Below are 17,931 nucleotides of genomic sequence, written 5' to 3'. Positions count from 1 at the left end.
AAAGAATGAGATATCAGCAGGAAGTTACAGGATATGGAGGAAATGAAGCAGTGTGGCTGGCAAACACCTCAAAGGAAAGTGGGACTGCTTGTAACTGCCCTGGTAACACCATGAGCACAAATTACAGTGGTACCTCAGGTTACATACGCTTCAGGTTACATACCCTTCAGGTTACAGACTCCGTTAAGCTAACCCAGAAATATTACCGAGGGTTAAGAACTTTGCTTCAGGATGAGAACAGAAATTGTGCTCCGGCAGCGCGGCAGCAGCAGGAGGCCCCATTAGCTAAAGTGGTGCTTCAGGTTAAGAACAGTTTCAAGTTAAGAATGGACCTCCGGAACGAATTAAGTACTTAACCCGAGGTACCACTGCAATAAAACAGGACATCTGGAGAGGGTCCTAAAACAGTCTAACAGCTGTACAGTTGCCCCAGGTGTAGATAACCTATTCTATAGCTGTTCAGTACGCTGTTTGGGTGGTTATGTCCTATATAGATATATATTGCTTCAATTATTTCCTTCTTTATGGTCCATCTTTTCACCCTAGAAATCAAATCTATATCAGTTTCTTCCTCCTTCACATTACAGCGGGGAGAGGGGGCAGTATTTGTCAGGATGCTGTCAGCGGCTCCCAGCTGGTTGCTCAGGAAAGTATAAAGACAAGGAAAAGTTTCTTACAGTCCTTTTTTATTTCAATCTTTACACAGAGAGACTATAGAACCCAGCCTCTTGGATAATGGCATTGTCCCAAGTGAATCTCCACTCCACCCCCATCATCTCCTCTACGGGTGCTGCTATGTGCCCTTTGTCTTTGAGCTCTTTGCTCTCCTACTTTTAAGGCTCGCCGGGTTTTGGGAGATGGAGGGTCTGGGATGTTTTCTAATGACAACGTATCAGCCAGGTATTGTTCTGGCTCTCCCATGATTTCCCAACTTTCCCCTTCATCTGCCTCCGAGCTGTGACCTCCCTCAAACCCTTGTTGTAAATCTATGCTGTCTTCCTTTTCCTTCTCCCTGGAAGAGTCGGGATGGAGAGGCCTTCACCGTTCCTTCTCTGCCCAGTCCCTGACAGTATTTAACTCTTCCACATGACACAAATTGTCTTTCCATCCAAACTTGGATATGGGCATCCATGTATGATCCTTTCTCTCTCTCTATATATAATTGCACCAAAACAATCATCAATGTCTGGAAGTACCCCGTTTGTTAAAAAAATTGTTCTGGAGCATTCTGTATCTGCTATGTGCATAAATTAGAGATCTAGATAGAATGTATAGGGCACCATGTGATTTGTAGTTTACAAGTTCACCAAAGAACACAGCAGAAGATAATCTCCCTCCTCATAAAGGTCTTCATGACAAAATGTCTGCAAGGCACTTTCCATGGCCCATTTATGCCACTTCAAATCACCAGCAAAACAACCCCATTGGCATTCCAATGTCATATATAGCAATGTTTGTCGAGACTTTCCCATTTAGGGGTTAACTGGAGGCGCATTGGCTTTTTCTGTATATTTTGTGTGGCGCCTAGCACCTAGCTAAATAGATATAAAAATAAAAATAATTGTTATTGTAACTCTGAAAAGTATGGTTCAGATGATGAACAATACTCTGCGTCTGGCAAGCAAATTTTGTTTTGCTTTTGTTTCCTAGTTACGCTACTGAGCTGGCCAGTAAATCTCCAAGAGAAGCATTTTCTGCTGGAAAATGCTGATTCATGAACATCTCCGTGTCCGCAGTAAGAGCCTTTCAAATACTTACTAACCAGGCCAATTCTTACTACCACCAGGGCCAGATCTAGGAAAGTGGAAGATGAGGGGGAAGTAACTGAAATCACTGCAAGAGCCAAATATATATCTTCATTAACTTAAGGAATGCCTTCTAATTCTGTTGCATTTTTAACCTACCCAGATCTAAGCATATATATGCACAATGATATGGATCATTGAAACATATTTCTCTGCCACCTCAAGGTTTTTGTTTCTCATCTATTAAAACAACAGCAACACATCTAATAACTGGACTTAGCTCAACAACTTTCAAGAAGAGAGAATGAGAAATGTACCTAAGAATGATCTACACCTGTGATGATTGCATTGCTAATAATGATGGCGATGATGATGGAATATTTTCTGCAGTTTCAAGAGACAAAGTAACTACAAAGAGGACCATTATTGGGTAATATTGTGCCGTGTGGGTGCTGTTTACCTTCCTGCCGGAGCGGTACCTATTTATCTACTTGCACTTTGACGTGCTTTCAAACTGCTAGGTTGGCAGGAGCAGGGACCGAGCAACGGGAGCTCACCCCATTGTGCGGATTCGAACCGCCGACCTTCCGATCAGCAAGTCCTAGGCTCTGTGGTTTAGACCACAGCGCCACCCTAATCCACTCTAAGTGCCTGTTGTGGAAGAACCCACAAATAGGTCATTCAGATATCACAAATGGATTGCTGGCAACAGGTTCTGCCCACCCCCAACTTTTCAGACTGTTCACAGAAAAGGTAAATCCAGATTAAACGGGAGAGGGGAAAATGGGCTAATAATGGGGTTTCAATGACATCACGTGGATGCTGTGAAAAGCTTATACCAGTCATTCTCTGTCACCTCACAGGGTTGTTGTAAGGATAAAATGAGAAGGTGGAGAACCATGAAGACCACCTTGAGCTCCTTGAAAGAAAGGTAGGATATAAATGGAAGAAGAAGACGACATTAAACCATTCAATTTCCTGCTCTTTCATGACACCCAATCCCTTCCAACTCTACAATTCTATATTTCTCAAAAAAAAATTCCTGCCCATCCTGTGCCATTAATTCTCCTTTGTCCTGCCTCAGAATGATCAGGCATCAATTCAGGGCAAAACAGTAGTGAGAAGACTGTCTTTAGAAAGCTGCAATCTCAAAATATTATCTTCAGAATGTGAAATGCAAGAAATGCACAAATAAAGGTTCCATCCATTATGAACCGTGTTGTTGTATTCCACCCCAATCTCCAGGAAGTGTGAGATTCCAGGGGTTACAGTTCTTAACCAGGGTTTGTGCTTCCTTTGGAAATGAGGCTCAGCGGAGACCTTGGTGTCTTTATGATATACGGTTTATTTACACACACATATATAACACGAGCCTATGATGGAAGGGTAAAACCCATTCCCATAACTCACCAAGGCCTGGCTATTCCAGGAACTGAATCCTTGCTGGATCCAGGAATTAGAAGGGACTTGAGCATTCAGCCTAACCTCTCCCCCCAAACTCACAACAATATTAAGAGTGCATTACTTAAATTTTAAAAAGTCAGTGAATGCAGCCGATTAGTCAAAACTGTGGCTGAATACTGGAGAGATGCGAAAAGACAGATTCCAAGATACCAAATAAAAAAAAGAAATTAGCTACAAAATGCTCTGAATTGTTTAACAAGGTGTCTTCCATTTAAGTTGCTACGTGGAGAGTAAGTCACAAAAGGACGCAATTTAACTGGGGTTTCAAAGCTATCCTTAAAAACCTTTTCAAATAAATTAACCTATTTAATGACAGAGGAAAATGGAGTGTATGGCTGTGGTGATCCCATGAACCAGGGTGAATAGTGGAGGGTGTCAGAGTCATTGCAGGTTGAAGCCTCCCAGTGGGGACTCTGTTGGGGCTTTCAGGAGGTTTCGGTGAGCCAGCCAAGCAGATATTGATTAATTAGCTCCAATTGAGAGATCAGCGCCAGCTGAGAAAACATTCTCTTCAACGCTGAGTCAGAGCCTGAAGATGGATGGGTGCTACCAAGAGATCTCCTGGCTGAGGAGGGCATAAATATTTGGAGTAAGCGAAGAAGCAAGGAATATTGGGAGATGGGAGAGCAGGAAAACATGTTGATATGATGGAGTAGAAAGTAATGGAGGGAGCGAGAGAGAAGACAGGTTTCATTACATTATTAAGTAGAGCTCTGATGGATCAGACCAAAGTTCCAGCTTCTTGTCTCCTATGGTCGCCAACTAGATGCTTGGAGACGCCGTTGTCCCAGCAACATTGCCTCTGATCCAGGAGGTCACGTACATCTATCATGATCATCATCTCTGATGCCTGTCAAAACAATCCAGAGATGCCAAAACTTCAAAGCACATGGATTTTTAGGTAAAATTATTTTTCATATCCCAAATGTGAATACTGGCTCTCTATCAAATCTTCAAATTCAGAAAATGCCCCTGGTGAGTTATCAGGCCATTTGGTGGGGTTCAGTGTCTGATTATTCCAGAAATAGCCAAGGTGGGGCCCTCTAGTTCAGGCATCCCCAAACTGAGCCCTCCAGCTGTTTTGGGACTACAACTCCCATCATCCCTAGCTAACAGGACCAGTGATCAAGGATGATAGGAACTGTAGTCCCAAAACAGCTGGAGGGCCAAGTTTGGGGATGCCTGCTCTAGTTGTTTTAGACTCAAATTCTTATCACTTCCAAAGGCCAATTTTGGTGGAAGTTGCAGTTTCTAGCATCTGAAAGGCACTATATTGGCTACCACTGGTCTATACATTTATATCATTACATTACATTACATTACATTACATTACATTACATTATACAGTCATACCTTGGATCCCGAACGCCTTGGTACTTGGACATTTTGGCTCCCAAATGCTGCAAACCCGGAAGTGAGTGTTCCGGTTTGCAAATGTTCTTTGGAACCCAAACGTCCGATGGGGCTTCCGCAGCTTCCGATTGGCTGCAGGAGCTTCCTGCAGCCAATTGGAAGCCATGTCTTGGTTTCCGAACGTTTTGGAAGTATAACAGACTTCCGGAATGGATTCTGTTCGACTTCCAAAGTATGACTGTATTACATTACATTATGTTAATCTCCCACCTTTATCCAAAGAGATCTCATCTCAGGAAGTTTAAATGAAAATTTCAATAAAAATGTGAGAGACTGTTATCATGAAAGCAAACAATATAGAATGAGATCTAAAATCCTTAACATGGGAGACATTTAAAAAGCCCAGTCCTTGATACAGAGACAGCACACAATTACTGCACCTAGCTCAACTGGGGGCTGCCCCATTGGCAGACATGTAACAGGGCCTTTTCAGTGCTCTTTTTCACTTTGTGGAATCCCTTTCATGGTGAGGTGTGTCTGTCTCCCTCAGAGCAGCACTGAAACTGTCTTTTGAGCTTTTCTACTTCCCTAGTGTCAGAAAGGACTTCTGCTTTCAATCAGAGGGCTTCAAAGTTCCAGCCAGCCAGCCAGCCATGCCCCTTTCCAAGATATGCCATTCCATACTCCCTTCCCTCCCTTGATGTTTTGCCCATTGAGTATGCTCAGCCCTTATGAGGCTCCTTTGGGTTCCTTCCCTAAGCGATCTTGTTCTTCAAGGTTTTTTTTTTTTGTGTGTGTTTTGCACATCTCTAAATTTGGGATTCTGCTCTGGAAATGCTGAAACTTCCCTCTTGTGCATAGGCACTTGGAACATTAAATCTTTATTAGTACAGATAACCCCCAATTTGTATGGGAGTTCCAGGTCATCGTGCTCAATGGCGGGGTGTACATAGGTCCAACTCTCCCTGTTCCACCCCTACCATGACTAAGCCCCATTCTGCCCCCTTTTCCAGCCACTTCTGGGTCACAGTGATTCATGTGTCAATCGGATGCTCATAAATCAGTCATTGCCTGTACACATATAATACTGTGTGTGAAAGCTCCTAAAGGTTGGCTCAAAGGCCCCAGATAATTGTACTCCCAGTACGTTTCCGAGCACAATTCAAAGTGTTGGTGCTGACCTTTAAAGCCCTAAAATGCCTCGGTCCAGTATATACCCGAAGGAGCGTCTCCACCCCCATCGTTCTGCCCAGACACTAAGGTCCAGTGCAGAGGGCTTTCTGGCAGTTCCCTCACTGCGAGAAGCCAAGTTACAGGGAACCAGGCAGAAGGCCTTCTCGGTAGTGGCACCCCCTCCCACCAGATGTCAAAGAGAAAAACAACTACGAGACTTTTAGAAGACATCTGAAGGCAGCCCTGTTTAGGGAAGCTTTTAATGTTTAATAGACTATTGTATTTTAATATTTTGTTGGAAGCTGCCCAGAGTGGCTGGGGAAACTCAGCCAGATGGGTGGGGAATAAATAATACATTATTATTGTTGTTGTTATTTAATCCCTAAGGGTACCTATTTTATGTTCTCTGCAAGCCTTCCTCCTATCCCTGCCTCCACCTTTCCTCCAATTACATGTGGTGAATACATGACAGCCTGGGACAGCTGGAGACAAATGGCAACTGGTCCCAGCTGACCAATGAAGTTGGCTGTGCTAAGGCAATGCTCTGTCTGCTACAACCCAGTGCAATGGCTGCATAGATGACCGTTCCGGGAGAGGAGAAGCTAAATGGCAGCCAAGACGATGGAGTGGGCTCAGATTATCTCAGATAGAGTATCTCAGATTATTTTGAACCATTATAGCTTTTTGAGTGCTGTGGGCAGCAGAGAGCTGCCTGCTCCCCACCTCTGTAGGCCAGAGGCAAAGCGTGGGACCAAGGCATGGGAGCTACAAAGAGACGATGGTGGAGCATCTTAAAGGCAGATCTTAAATAGTTAAAACTAGAAGCCCAGAGTCCTTCTGCCTATGAATCTCCGCCGCCTGACTGGAAAAACCACAGAGACTTGAGGAAAGAAACATGATATCATTTGACTGGCCTCTGAACTTTAGACAACCTACTAAAATTCTTCAAATGTACAAAGATTTGCCAAAAATATGGAAATTATTATGTCTAGAATGTTTTGCGCAAGCATTTCTAAGGATCAGCTTACAGAGCAAGCCCCTTGGGATGCGAAGACCAAAAAAAGCCCAGCTCTTGAAACATGGGGTGGTTTGACCAAGTGTGCATAATCTTTTCAGCCAATGAGTTTATTTCTTGTTCGTTCTCCCCCGTACACACACTGCGATCCTCTGAAACCCAAGACAGGTTGAGGTGACAGATCAGAACATAACAAAAAGATAAAAGGTTGGGCCAGTCTAGCTATTCTGATATTAGCTGACTCACCTTCTTTGGCCAGAGGGTTGACCACGCCTCTGAGGGTGACATGACAGTGTGCAGGCATAATGTTATGTCAGAATGCAGTGCACAAACACACCCCACCCAGTAGCTCTCATATAGAAAAGTAGCTGTCATAGAATCATAGAATTGGAAGGGACCACGCAGGTCACTGGGTCCAACCCCCTGCAATGAAGGAATCGTTTTCCCCAACATGGGGCTCAAACCCATGACATAGAGACTCATGCTCTATGGACTGAGCTATCTGCTTTGTTCTCAAGGCACAGTTACATACACACACCTAGCTGAGGGGGTGGAGATAGACAAGGAGCCCACAGGCAAGCATGCATATGTACACCTCTTCCTACCCTGGCGCTGCTCTCTGGAGGGAAAAACAACACCACAGGCCTGCTTGACTCAGATGGCTTCACTTACAGAGCTCAGTATTGCTCTGAGAGGCTGGCTCTACTCGTCTCTCATCTTCCAAAGAGAGAGATGATCGCTCCCAATTCTCATGGAGAGCGGGCTCTTCAGCTGCTCTCGAGAAAGGATTGTGGCCAACACTCCTCCCTCTTCATAACACATCAGCAGGAAGTTCGCCTGAATGCGGAAGTTCCAAACAGCAGACATTTTGTTGCCGGAGGAGGAGATTAAACCTCTGTTCCACATATGGAAGCTAAATGAACTGACCTTTGACTCTTACTTAAGCTCCATTAGGGATGATGGAGAATTCTGACGGATTCAGAAATGGTACCAGAAATCATTTTAATTTATATGTCCCACCTTCAATCTGGAACAGAAATCAGGCAAGCGAATGCAACCCGCATTTGCTGTCATTTTTCAAGTCCACAAATGTAATGTAGGAAGCTGCCTTATACTGAGGCATTGGTCTATCTAGCTCTGTATTATCTGCACTGACTGGCAGTGGCTCTCAGTGGTTTTCAGACCTGGGCCTCTCCCAGTTCTACCTGGGACTCAGCTACATTACTGGGGGGAGGGGAGTGTTTTAAATGCATCATAACACTGTGACACCCAATAGCACCATAGGCTTTGATCCTTCAGCAATGTGATTTCCCTTTATGAGCTTTAGAACATGTTTTCCCTGAAACGTTTTTTTAATGTCTAGATTCAGTCCTGGAGATGCCAGGATTTGAACTGGGGACTTTCTACATGCAAAGCAGATGCTCTTCCACTAAGCTATGGCACTTCCCTCCTTCAAGGGGATGACAATGACAACAAAATTCACCACAATCCCAAATGAGCCCAAGAATGATAGGGGAGATATCTGGCAAAACTCTTGAATGTGTTCACACTGTTGGAAGAAATTTAAGGACTATCTTAGAAAACATTGCAAAATTAATGAATGCTAGAATGACGTTGGTTTAGAAATTATGTGGTTTCCAGCTGTAATGGTTTAAATAAATAGAAAAGAAAGGTTAAAAACTAGATGAAAAATAAGGGTGAGGATTTGCTGAATTAATAACTAGAAATTGGAATACAGAAAGGGGAGGTATGAGGAAGTCGGGGAAGTAAGGTACAAGAAAAGAAGGGAAGGAAATTATACTTGTTTTTTGTTTGTATTGTTGTTATGTTTTGTTTTTAATATAATTTTTGAAACTTTAATAAATATCTATTAAAAAAAAAGAATGTGTTCACACTGGCAGTAGCCATTAGGAACAACATACAACATACACAGACCATGTCTGTAGTCTCCCAAGTCCCTGTTGTTTGTGTGGTGGCCTTAGAGTGTGAATCAGCTCTGCACACAATCTATGTACATGCCAAAGTACGTGCACGCCACTAGGAGCACCTTGAACCTACCCCAGTATCTAACTGGCACCCAGTGCAATTGTATCCACAGTGGTGTAATATGATGGTAATATTCTGCCTCCAATGAGATGTCAAGTGTTTTGCATGAGCTGCTGTTTCTGGGTCAGCCTCAAGGGCAGCCCCACATGGTGTGCATTGCAGCAATCCAGTCTGGAAGTTGCCAGCATATGGACGACAGTGGTCAGGCTATCCTGATCCAGAAATGGCGGTAGTCGTCTTACCAACCGAAGCCGGTAAAAGGTATTCTTTCGGAACCTTAGGCAGTTGATTGAGTCATCTGGTTTTTTCCTTGATTATTTTTTTAGGATCCAAGTCTAATATTACAAAACTGGATTTCTTAAAAGTGGGTGAGAGATGTACATTCACATTCTCAGCCTGATTTATTCTCCTTAACTAATGCCAAGATTGCTTGTCAGTATGTCATGTTTAAATACCCACACGGACTGGAGAATTATTTCACTGGAATTAATAATCTCACACTGAAAAATGTGCTGACCCTTTTCAGCATTTAACTAAATGCCCCTCCTGTGCTTGAAGGGATATATCTTTATAATTTATGTGTTTTTGTCTGTCGTAACGGAGAGACTGAGGACATAACTTTCCTAGAATTTCCATTACTTAATGTGTAAATGTTTCTCCCCCATTTGTTGGGAGACGGTGATAATTGATCAGATTTCTAAAAACCAGAGGATTGTATCAAACATTAGTCGTACTCAGAGCAGACCAACAGACATGACTAACTTAGGTCCAGTAATTTCAATGGGTCTACTCTGACTATAACTTGGCTTGATGCCACCTAGAGCTTCTGCTAGCCAATGAAATGGAAGTTGTAGCCCAAAACATGGGGAGCGCACCAGGTTAGTAAAGGCTGTTCTAAGCTCCTTTTAAAAATTATGAAGTGTACATCCTTGCTGGTATTATTAAAAATTGATTTTGTTACATTTATTGTTACACTTACAGGTGGTGACCATTTTGCATGAGGGTTCTGTTCCTGCCCCCTACATGCGCCAGCAGAGTGCATTTAAGTGTCCCCACTCTGTTGCACCCTGTCCCTATTCCATCCCCTTCTAACTTCTTCCAGGTCCACTGATGGTGGTTTCTGTTGAATGGTTTCTTTAAATGTAAAGGTTCATCATTGTTCCACCCAATGTGTATGTCTTTAAGGGGCCAGAGCAAGGGCCAGAGCAAGATAACGAGACCCAGCTTTACAGCTGTGAAACATAGCAGGTGCTGCTGAGTTGCATTGACTAAGGTGTGTCAGCATTTGGATGTAGTATATAAGGAGCAGCACCTAGCTCTCCCATTACCCTGGGGGTTGGGTTGCTGGTTGGGTCTGGTTTGTTGTTAATGTATTTAGTGTATAAGGAGTTTTTGTAATTAAAACCTTGTTTAAGTTATTTTTGAGTCCCTTTCTTTTTAATGCATGGTCTCCCCAGCAAGCTCTCTGCAGCGCTACCATACTGCAAAAAGCCAACAGTTTCTGCTCAAAGATGGCAAGGCAGAGGATAAGAGCCAAGGGAAGAAGTCCTATCGCCACATCAGAGTGGGGTCCTGGACTTCTGCCCTAAAGGCCTACTGATCCTTGTACTCTCCTTAAGAAATTAAGGTAAAGGTAAAAGGTGGTAAAAGGTAAAAGGCCGCAGGTGGCGCTGTGGTCTAAACCACCGAGCCTCTTGGGCTTGCTGATTGGAAGGTTGGAAGGTTGGCGGTTCGAATCCCCACAACAGGATGAGCTCCCATTGCTCTGTCCCAGCTCCTGCCAACCTAGCAGTTCGAAAGCATGCCGGTGCAATTAGATAAATAGGTACCATTGCGGCAGGAAGGTAAACAGGTCTGGTTTCCATCATGGTGTTCCATTGTGCCAGAAGCAGTTTAGTCATGCTGGCCACAAGACCCGGAAAGATGTGGGGACAAACGCTGGCTCCCTCGGCCTGAAAGCAAGATGAGTGCCACAACTCCATAGTCACCTTTGAGTGGACTTAACCACCCAGGGGTCTTTTACCAAAAGAAATTGTTGTGGGATTGCGGATTTCATTCCTCCCTATCTCTGTCCTGTTGCACCTAGCCCTTAGGCAGCCTTCATCAGCTCCACACCTGGGACACCTGCTCCATTTGGCAGAGCCAGATCTGTGATAGGTTCCCAGGGTTTTTCAACAGTGCTAGGAGAGTGGAAAGCAAGCTAAGCATGTTCTTCCAGGTTGTTACATCAGAAAGATTCCATTGCCACGCATTCACACTTGAAAGAGCTATTGACATTCAGAAAGAAAAGATTAATCAATCCTTTCAAGGTTGACACTTTGCTGTCAAGAGCTTAACCATATCCAAGTCACTCACAGATGCAGGTAGCTGCAATTACAGCTTTTAGCCCCTTGGGCAGAGCCCCTTTGATGTGCAATCCAAGCACCTGAGTTTTAAGAACATCATGTGTTTCCAGAAGCCTGTAAGGAGGTAAAATCCCTGGAGGTCTTTGGGTCATAATTTCTTTCTTTGCCTAAGTGAACTCTGCATTCATCAGCTGTGACTTTCAGCTCGCCTGTGTCCTGGATTGCACAGTGCTAAGGGGATGTTTCTGCATGAATTGCACGAGATGAATAAACCAGTGATGACAGCGATGAAAAATGCAGACTTTTACATCAAAAGTGCATTATCTAGCTCTTATCCTCAAACAAGCCTTTGCACCTAATTGTTCCAAATGCATTTGTCACATGCACACAGTCTGACAGCAATGTTTGTTTCTCGGGGAATTTAGCTGACGTTAAATCTATGCAAGTATGCCCAAAGTATGCCTGCTGGAAATAATTTTCAATGCAATATTTACATTCCTATTGCACATCACGACCATCTTCTCGTTTTCTTCTTTTGCATTTTTTTTAGTGAATGGCCAAGAGCTTTTCTTCATCCAGGCCCAATGTTGGATTATGTTGATATAAATAAATTGTGTTGTTTCAATGCTCAAGGAAATTTGGGGGAAATTTGGATTTGAGGGCAGTTCCACCACATAGGCAAGAGGAACCTAGTTCTGTGTAGCCCTTCAAGCCGTTTTGCAAGTCACGGTTACACAGATGTATATACAGTGATACACCACCTCTACAAATTACAAATAGTTTCCCTTGAAATTTAACATCTATCCAAAACCACTGGAAACGGTCATCAGGAGATTTGAAATGAGGTGTCACCAATTTGCTGATGATACCCAGTATTATCCCTCTGTTCCATCTCAATCAAGAGAGGCAGATGAGGTCCTAGACTGGTGCTTGGAGGCACCGATGGGCCGGATGTGGGTTAACTAACTGAAGCTGAAGCCTGAAAAGACAAAGCTGTTAATCATTTTGAGTTCCTGGTCCCAGGAGGTAAGGAAACAGCCTGATCTGGAGGGAGCCGATTTGTAGCTTGGGGTTATTCTTGCATCCAGCATCTTCACTGGATCCTCAGGTGGCCTTGGGGGCTAGGGAATTTCAGATGCTGCAAGTGGCTTTTGTTTCCTGCTTGGAAGTTTCCCAAGGTATGTGGTTGACCACTGCTGGGATGGGGGGAAATGCTGGACTGGCTGGACCTTTGGTCTGATCCAGAAGGAATCTTTTTTATGGACGATGATGCTTCTCACCACTCTGATATCACTGGAATTTATTTCTTCCTCTTCTCTCAGCACTATGATTTTATCTAAAGATGCATGTATTGTCAATGGGATCCATAAATTTAGTCACCTCAGATTTTTACCATTGCACAAAATGGCCTACAGCAAAATACGGGCAGCACATGAACTTTTATGTGGGCAATATATCTCAGGAGCTAGTCATTTGAGGACACCCAGCAAACTGAGGCTTTGCATTCCCTTCAGAATGCTGTACTTTCCCTCTGTTTGAAAGATCGCTCATGAATTCTTCTCTTTTTCTCTTCTTTTTACTTTCTCCCACCACACTTGTCACTTGTGTTATGTAGTAGAAAACATTATCTCTGGTGTTGTTATTCCTCTCTCTCTCTCTCTCTCTCTCTCTCTCTCTCTCTCTCTCACACACACACACACACACACACACACAGAGAGAGAGAGAGAGAGAGAGAGAGAGAGAGAGAGAGAGAGAGAGAGAATGTAAAGGGTGGGTGTGTATTTGTAAGGTTTGGCCCCACCCACTTGGGTTTTGCCCCTTCCCGCCACTGGTACATAGTCCCTGGAGACTTCCCCCAGTGTGAATGCATCCCTTGTGGGGGGGAGCAGTGGTGGTTCCCCATCTGCTGCCTTAGCATTCATTCATTTATTCATTTGCAAAAAAAAAATACTTACCACCAACATTAAGAAAAAGCATGATGGAAGTCAAGAGCATAAAATCAACAACCAAACTGCATCCCTGAAACAAAATACATTGAAAATCAGCAGATCAGCCTAATACATCAACATGGCTGGATCGTGGCTCAGGGAAAGCCTGAGATTTTTTCCAGTCCTGTTACCAGAGGTCTTTTAGCTAGAAATGGGCTACATGCCCATTTCCTTCTGCATGCCAAGCAGATGTTGTACCACTGAGATGTGGCCCAAGCTAGAGATTTTCTTTTTTTGTTTGCTAATTGTAATGCAAACAAACCTAATTCGCACTTCCTGAATCAGTGCGTAGAAAGAAACTCAGCTGTCCTTTGAAATTCACAGTATTCTGAATTTTGCAATGCAGTTCACCAACCGAAACATTTGTACAAAATGTATGTATTGGAGGACAGTGCAAACACAAATAGGTATATTAGTGAAAATAGTGCAGAAAAATGCATTATATTAGGAGAAATGGCTTAGTAAAATGTATACATGTGGCAAAATATTTTTATGATATATAAAATATTTTTATAAATAAAATTTTCTATAAATATGCACATATTAGGGGGGAAAGTGCACATTAACAAATATAAATATTTGAGCTGAGTTTTTTAAAATTATTGCAAACTAATGTGGGAGCAGGGCAAATTTAATTTAATACTGGGAAAATAAGGAACTAAAATTGACAGAATCCCTCCTTCCCAGCCTACACCATTATAATTCCCATTTATTATAATATACTCACAATGGAGGACTCCCAATAAGCCTCTTTGCTTTTATTATTAATTACTACATTTATATCCCACCTGTTCTCCAAAGAGCTTCAGGTGATGCACAGACTTCTCCCCCTCTCCATTTTATCCTCACAACAACCCTATGAGGTAGGCTAGGCTAAGAGTGACTGGCCCAAGGTGAGCTCTATGGCTGACTGTGGATTTGAACCCTGATGTCCCATGTCCTAGTTCGGAACACTCTAACCACCGCGTCCCACTGGGTCTGTAACAGAACGTCCTTGGAGGTGAGCAGGTTTCTGTCCTCCAGATTATCGAAAGGATGGCTTCTCTATTGGGAGGAAGAGAAGTGATCTTAAACAACCAGGTGAATGTTCTACAAAAGGGATGACTGCTGGAGAACGTCACCTATTTACCCTCTAGCATAATTGTGGTGACATTTCTTTTTCCTGCTGTTTTAATTTTCCTTGAAGCACATGTTGCAGACAGTATCATGAGACCACAAGCCGTTGATTTTGCCTTGTTCTTCCTGCCACTGGTTCACAAAATGCCTTGAGTAAAATCTAATATCACAACAGATCAGGAAAGGTTGTTTTCCTCCCCTTGGCACAACATCAGAAAATGGAAATCCTCTTTTTTTCCTTCCCCCCAGCAAAAGCAGGTGGATTTCAAGAGAAGATCAGTATCTATCTCTTCCTCCTTTGGGTGCTTGGAGTCCTTCTAGCCTTTAATTAAGGAGACTTAGGCGGTGAGCCTAACCATATCTGCTCAGAAGCAAGCCTTTTAAAATTCAGCAGGGTTTACTATCAGGCAAATGGAGTTAGGATTGCAGTCTAAATAGGTAGCCATGGGGCTGGCTCTCTGACACAGTTCCCCACCCCCCCTTCTTGGAAATTAAGATTGACTTTTTCTCGTTAGACCAGTGGATCCAGTTCTTTGAAATCCTATCTCAAGCAGCTTAATGTAAACTCTGAATGGCCGTTGGATAGTTTCCTTCAATATTTAGATTATGGAATGGCTTTGAGATGACATCACACACACAGCCGCTTCCAAGACGTCTTGTTGCCTTTGTTTTTGGCACGCTAACAAGGTAAGAAGACAAAGGGCAAAAATCTACCCGGCAAACCAGGAACAGTGATGTTGGTTTTGCTGTGAAAGTTGGGCATGGTTTTCACTTTACAAAGCCAAGCCACAGAGGATATTTTCAGTGTTACCAACAGATTATCTAACTCTACAAATAAACACAAATTATACTCCTTTCGCTGAACCAGCATTTGCTCCACTTGGGGGCCATTTTTACTTATTTATATTTTATTTTCTTTGTACTTGTATCCCACCTTTTTTCTCCAAGGAACTTAAGGTGACTTACATGTTTCTCTCTCTCATCATTTAATCCTCACAACAACCCTGTGAGGTAGGTTAGGCTGAGAGGCAGTGGCTGGTCCAAGGTTGCCCAGTCAGCTTTACCAGGTCTCCCAGGTCCTAACCTGACACTCTATCCCCTACACTGCACTGGTTTTAAGCCACACGTGTAATGGAGGAAGCAAACATAAAATATGACTGGTGTACAGTTTGTTGACCAGCATAGATCTCATATAATTGCAGCCTGTCAGCACCTGCTTCAGTTCATACAGTACTGATGCTGCTGATTTTGATTTCTTCCCTGTGCTTCGCCATGACATCCCAGAATGGGTTACAACAATTCACAAATATTTTTTTTTTTTTGACATAGTAATAACCATAAATGAATTAGAATAAAAATATGCACCCCACCACCAAGACCATTCCATTGTAACTATCCAACATCCTAAAATTTCAACACTTCTTGCAATGGTTTAACCCCTTTCTGTTTTAACAGTACAAATTCTACAAACACCCTCCATATCTCCTCAGAATCATTTCTCCTGCTTATTCCCCGTCTTACCTTAATGACACATGTTAATTTATCATTAATAGCTATATCCCACACCTCTTTATACCATTCTTTCATTTTATATTCTGCTTGCCCCTTCTACTTCCTAGCTATAATAATTTGTGCAGCTGTCAATAAGTTTGTGAGCAATTTTTTTTTTTTTTTTTTTTGGCAAAGGGTGTTGAAGGAGATAACAGAAATCACTGGGTTAAAGCTGATTGAAAGTCCAGGGGTAGCATTATTATCAATTTACGATGGGGTGGAAGGTTCGCAGGCCATGAAAGGCTTGCTCACAAATAGTATTTCAGCCAAAGAAAAGTCAAAACAGATTGCAATTAAGATAATAGGGGGCGCTCCAAAATATCAGAACATAAAACAAGCCTCATTTGGTCCAGCTTTTTATATCTGCTATAAATCCTTAAAAACATTCAGAAATGACACATGGGAAACTCAGAAGTATCCTATCCATAACTTTTACTTTAAGAATATAAAAACATAAGAAGGACCCTGCTGGACCAGGCCAGCAGCCCATCAAGTACAGGATCCAGTTCTCACAGAGTCCAACCAGATGGCTGTGGGAAGCCTGCAAGAGCACTTTCACCTCCTTTTAGTTCCCAGCAACTTGTATTCAGAGGCCTACTGCCTCTGACAGAAGAGGCAGAATATCTGCATTAAGGTAGTAGCCACCAATAGCCTTATTTTTCAAATCTTCTTTTAAAGCCACCCAATAGATATCTGGGGCGTCAAATGCCAGGGCAGAGGTGCAGCTTCAACATATAAGGAAAGCTGCACAGTGAAGGAGCTAGACACATCTCTGTGAGGAGAATTAATGGGCAATGATGCCTCACATTGTGATGGGCCAATGTGAAGGCCATAGAGCATTGCTGTACAAACAATTTTATTTATTTTGTATTCCAAGTATTTATAATCTGCCCATCACCCCAAGGTCCTAGGGCATAAATATGTCATGTTAATTGCAAACCAGTTCGGAGTATTGGATTAAGCAGATCAAATCACCACTTAGATACAAAGCTCCTTTGTCAGCATACACTACCACATAGGGTAGTTGTGAGATTGACTTGGGAGGGGAAAGCATGTTTCTTGCCCTGAGCATCTTGGATAATATAATAATAATTAACCGTGCAATCTTTCAGCTATTTGTTCAGAAATAACTGTCAGGTAAGTGTATAGGGAATTGCCGCCTTATACAATCACACTTCTGTTACGTAAGCACTTCTCTTTAGTGTTGCAACCGCTAATTAATTAATCCGTTATCTAGATTCGATTAATCAGTTAAAGACTTTTTAATGAAGACTAAAATGTGTATCTGAAAAAAAGTTAAGTATTTTTAATAGAAGTACTGTACTTACAAAAAAATGCAGATTCCAATGGTTGGTGTCATCTTAGAAGTCACATTCCATTTTCACTCTCACACGAAAGGGAATGTCTTGCCTAAAATAGTTCATGCTGCAACATGTACTTGCATCATGTTTATTCTTCAAAAAAAGTTGCTTTAATCATACAGAAAGGCATGGAGGTTTAGTGTAATCAAAAATATTTGATTAATGAACTAAGATTCACTTGACAGGGTGACAGCCCTGTTTCCGCCAAGTGTTTCATGGGGTTTACATATACTTTATACATGTCACAAGATCTGAGTAATCCCTGTGACCCATCTCAGCGCAAGACAGACTCATCTGCCCAGGAAGCTCCATGGCCTCATCATCGGCCAACCCTAGAGTTTGAGGTGGGCCTCCTAGTAAACACTTCTCTGAGGAGGAGAGGTAATGTTACCAAACTTGGAAACAGAAGCTCAAACTTCTAAGATAAGGAATCTGAACTGAGTCTCCTCCTCCTCATTTGATTTGTATGCCACCTTTCCACAAAAAGAATCATGCTCAAAGCAGCTTCCAACAAAGGGATGCATCTCAAAATCAACCAAGGTGAGAACAATTTCATAGTAATGTAAAAAAACAACATAATAACCAACATGCACAAAAATGAAACCATTTCAGTACTATAAATATAAGAAGATGGCATTAACAACACTAAACCTCCAGACAACAGCCAAATTAACAAAGGAGCTTGACCATTTCACCTTGGGCCTGGAAACATCCTCCTATGACGTTGTCCCTCTCCTGCCACAGCTTTTTATAGAGCTTCTAAAAGTAAGTGAT

The sequence above is a fragment of the Podarcis melisellensis genome, assembly GCF_964234715.1.
Source record: "Podarcis melisellensis genome assembly, chromosome: 3".
Lineage (NCBI taxonomy): Eukaryota > Metazoa > Chordata > Lepidosauria > Squamata > Lacertidae > Podarcis > Podarcis melisellensis.
The sequence above is the reverse complement of the archived record's forward strand: the minus strand, read 5'-3'. Positions refer to the sequence as shown.